The sequence below is a fragment of the Jaculus jaculus genome, chromosome 8 (genome assembly GCF_020740685.1).
Source record: "Jaculus jaculus isolate mJacJac1 chromosome 8, mJacJac1.mat.Y.cur, whole genome shotgun sequence".
Lineage (NCBI taxonomy): Eukaryota > Metazoa > Chordata > Mammalia > Rodentia > Dipodidae > Jaculus > Jaculus jaculus.
This window is the reverse complement of record NC_059109.1, coordinates 80884671-80889352: the sequence shown is the minus strand read 5'-3', so window position 1 is coordinate 80889352 and position 4682 is coordinate 80884671. Positions and strand designations below refer to the sequence as shown.

At 39.8% G+C, this 4682-nt stretch overlaps 1 pseudogene; it reads left to right on the top strand.

Moving 5' to 3' along the window:
• Nucleotides 1–3100: 3100 nt before the first annotated feature.
• Nucleotides 3101–3607, top strand: LOC101601245 (annotated as a pseudogene).
• The last annotated feature ends 1075 nt before the right edge of the window (nt 3608–4682 follow it).

Sequence of the window (4682 nt, the reverse complement as noted above, 5' to 3'; positions counted from 1 at the left end):
CTTGTCTGAAAAAAATGTTTCCCTTTGGTGAACATAAATGAAGCCTTTACTAGACACTGTATTAAACACTTGTTATGTATTACTAATTTATTGAATGAATAACCCTGTGAAGCACTATTGTTATCTTTATTTTATAGATAAGCATAGACAAGTTTGGCAGTTTGCTGAGTATCACACAGCTAGGGAGTGAAAGATTGGAAGAGTCCAACTCCTGGAAGTACTTCAGAGAGTACAACTAAGAACCCAGTACAGCAGAACAACCGCAATAACAGTTCTAGCAGCTATCACTTGTCATACAGAGCTCTGTGGAACTGTCACATGTGACACATGTCTAAGTGTTGAGTGGTTCCAAGCATAAAGTATTTTTGCCGGGCATGGTGGTGCACGTCTTTAATCCCAGCACTTGGGAGGCTGAGATAGGAGGATTTCTGTGATTTCAATGTCAACCTGAAACTACACAGTGAATTCCAGGTCAGGTTGGGCTAGAGTGAGACTCTACCTAAAAAAAAAAAAATAATAAAAATAATTTTTTTAAATGGTAATTTTTGTTCTGTACTGATTCATGTTAAATAGAGGTAGTGTTCACCACATAAACAGGTAGATTTGCCATATTTAGTTTCTGAATTAACATATGGCATTTAAGATCTAATGCTAGTACACTCCCATTTTTCACAACAAGAAGACTGAAAAATAAAATTTATATATAGGGCATGTCAAGTGGAATACTTAATTAAGGCTATAAGTGAAATACTTAAATGTTATTATAATGTTTATTATTTATTTGACATGGCATGTTATTAATTTATTACTTAATTTTAAGGTTATTTAGAAAATTAGAGTCTTTCCCCTCTCTCATTTACTTTCTGCCACTTCTCCTGCTCACCTGGAATCTCCTATCTTTCTCTTATCTTTCTTATTCCTGGTGATGGCATCATTGACTTTCTAAGTCACATCATTTCCCATCAAATCTAAACTGTGATACAGGACCTTTTCAGTTTAGATACTGCTGCTGAAATATGTCATCCTAACTAGGTTCTTTATCTCAGTAAAGATCATCTTTCCATTTCCCTTTTAGGTTTATACTCATGATTACAACATCCTACTAGTCAATGTATTGGTTTTATTTATTTATTTGAGAGACAAAGAGGAAGATAGATAGATAGATAGATAGATAGATAGATAGATAGATAGATAGATAGATAGATAGATGGGGTGGGGAGAGAAGGAGAGAATGGGTGCACCAGTGTCTCTTGCCACTGCAAATGAACTCCAGATGCATGTGCCATTTTGTGCATCTGGATTACGTGGGTACTTGGAGAACCAAACCTGGGTCCTTAGGCTTCACAGGCAAGCACCTGAACTGCTAATCCAACTCTCCAGCCCTGTTTTTTTTTTTTCCTTAATGTATTCCTTTTTTTATTGACAGCTTCCATAATGATAGACAATAAACCATGATAATTCCCTCCCTCCTCCACTTTCCCCTTCACAAATACACTCTCCATCATATTCCCTCCCTCTCTCAATTAGTCTCTCTTTCATCATCTTTTCCTCCTATTATGAAGGTCTTGTGTATATAGTGTCAGGCACTGTGAGTTCATGAATATCCAGGCTATTTTGTGTCTAGAAAATAATGCATTTCCTTTTTAAAGCCTTCTTTCATAAAACTTGCATAAGACTTGGGTGTGAAATTAACTCATAGCTATAGACTTATAGCTATGGCAAAAATTGTTTGCTTTTTAAAAATTCATTATTTTTTTATTGACAACTTCTATAATTACAGATAATAAACCATGATACTTCCCTCCCCTCCCCCACTTCCCTTCAAAATTCCACTCGCCATCATATCCTCTCCCTCTCTCCATTAGTATCTCTTTTGTTTTGATGTCATTGTCTTTTCCTCCTATTATGAGGGCCTTTTGAAGGTATAGCTAGGCACTGCGAGGTCATGGATATTGAGGCCAATTTCTGTCTGGACAGTTGCATTGTAAGGAGTGGTACACTTCCTTTGGCTCTTACATTCTTTCTGCCACCTCTTCCACAATGGACTATGAGCCTTGGAGAGTGTGGTAGAGATGTTTCAATGCTGAGCACTCCTCAGTCACTTCTTCTCAGCACTATGTTACCTTTTGGGTCATCCCAGTGGTCACTGCCATCTGTAAAGAGAAGCGTCTCTAACCAAAAGTGAGATTAGCATTAATATATGAATATGAACATTGAGTGAAGTGCTTACAGGGCAGTTTGATGAGCATAATACTTGCATTTAGCCAGATAAGAGCAGGCTTTATACCACTAAGGCTCATGACCTCCTCTAGCATTGGCTTTTGATTAGATTTTCAATACCAGTCATGTATTCTATCCCATAGCATGGGCCTCCAGTCCAATTAGAGAGCAGTTGGTTTCCCCCAGAACAGACATGCCATTATTCACCTGTTAAGTCATTTGGCCTGGCTGTCCAAACTTGAGGTTTCCAGTGTCCATTGTTTTTACTGCTGATGACTTCTGTCTCCTATAGGGCTGCATGCAGTGCAGCTTTTTCCAGCTTTCAGTCAGATGGTCTACAGGGAGAAGGTTTTCAGCTCAGCTCCAGTTTGATTTCTCAGTGACCTTTCCACCCAGGCATGTGGAGTCTTCAGCAATATGCTTTTGCTTTTTTTAAAAAAATTAATCATGGCCTTTACTTCTTTTTTTAAAAAAAAATGTTTATTTTTATTTTTATTTATTTGAGAGTGAGAGCGAGTGAATGAGAGAGAGAGAGAGAGAGAGAATGGGTGTGCCAGGGCGAATGAGAGAGAGAGAGAGAGAGAGAGAATGGGTGTGCCAGGGCCTCCAGACACTGCAAGCGAACTCCAGATGTGTGCGCCCCCTTGTGCATCTGGCTAACTTGGGTCCTGGGGAATCAAGCCTGGAACCTGGGTCCTTAGGCTTCACAGGCAAGCACTTAAGTGCTAAGACATCTCTCCAGCCCTGCTTTTGCTCTTTTAAATCCACTTTCTCCAAGTGACTTCTACACATGGGTCTTCCACAAACTAAACCTTATTGTTTAGAATAAGATAATTATGAGCTTTTTTCCGATCTGCCATCTGTGGTGGCCGCCGCCGAGATGCAGATTTTTGTGAAAACCCTTAAGGGGAAGACCATCACGTTCGAGGTTGAACCCTCGGACACTCGAAAATGTAAAGGCCAAGATCCAGGATAAGGAAGGAATTCCTCCTGATCAGCAGAGACTGATCTTTGCTGGAAAGCAACTTGAAGATGGGCATACTTTGTCTGACTACAATATTCAAAGGAGTCCACCCTTCATCTTGTACTGAGACTTCGTGGTGGTGCTAAAAAAAGGAAGAAGAAGTCTTACATCACTCCCAAGAAAAATAAGCACAAGAGAAAGAAGGTTAAGTTGGCTGTCCTGAAATATTATAAGGTGAATGAAAATGGTAAAATTAGTTGCCTTCTTCAAGAGTGTCCTTCTGATGAGTGTAGGGCTCGGGTTTTTATGGCCAGCCACTTTGACAGACATTACTGTGGCAAGTGTTGTCTGACTTACTGCTTCAACAAACTAGAAGACAAATAATTGTGTATGAGTTAATAAAAGTCTCAGACTTAAAAAAAAGATATAATTATGAGTATGTGGGGACTATGAAAGATTCTGTGATCCTTTGTAAAACCTAAATAATTTTGGGTGGTGCATTTTGCCTTATATCCAGGGATGTATCACATGCTAATCTCATGTATTAAACTTAGCAAACTTGCTTTACAGGTCTGTATGTTAGACATACTCCCCCTTTAACCCATGTGCCAATGAGGTACAGAAGGTTTGTGATTTACCCCAGGTTCCTAGCAACTAGCAGAGTCAGGCATAACTTGAATCCAAGTTTGTCTTACTTTCTAATGCCCACAACTCCCATTAATTCACTGACAAAGTTCTAACCTATCTCCCTACTTGAGATGGCTATGTTGGCATCCCTAAGCATGTGGGGTTCTATTGGTAGATTGGTAACACTGAATTAGTTTGCTGTTCTTTTTTTTTTTTAATTTATTTATTTGAGAGCAACAGACACAGAAAGACAAAGGGAGAGAGAGAGAGAGAATGGGCACGCCAGGGCTTCCAGTCTCTGCAAACGAACTCCAGACGCGTGCGCCCCCTTGTGCATCTGGCTAACGTGGGACCTGGGGAACCAAGCCTCGAACCGGGGTCCTTAGGCTTCACAGGCAAGTGCTTAACCACTAAGTCATCTCTCCAGCCCAATTTGCTGTTCTTTTAATGCCTTATGGTTGTATAATCATGTGCTATATTTTATAAAGAAATTGGCAAAGCAACTTTCAAATACAAGACATAGGTGATTATTTTTCTCTTTGAAATCTACTGTAAAGTTACCAGTAAACAATCAATCCAAGTCAAATCCACAGTCGGTCTGCAGTGACCCCTGGAAGCTGTGCTCAAGTTGTGAGGAGGGTATGTGTTCAAATTCTTGTTATTCTTGAAAACCAGCTCTCAAACATAAAGTGGATGAGTTACTGGTGCTGTGTGAAGAGTGCAAGGTCCCTGCTAGTGGTGGGCTGGCACTGAGTCCCCATTGGCTCATAAGAACTCATTGCTCAATTATTTTTACCAGCTATCTTCAGTAGCATCATGCTAGTAGCTTGAAATCAGCCATGGTGGGAATATTTATACACTGGAAACTGGC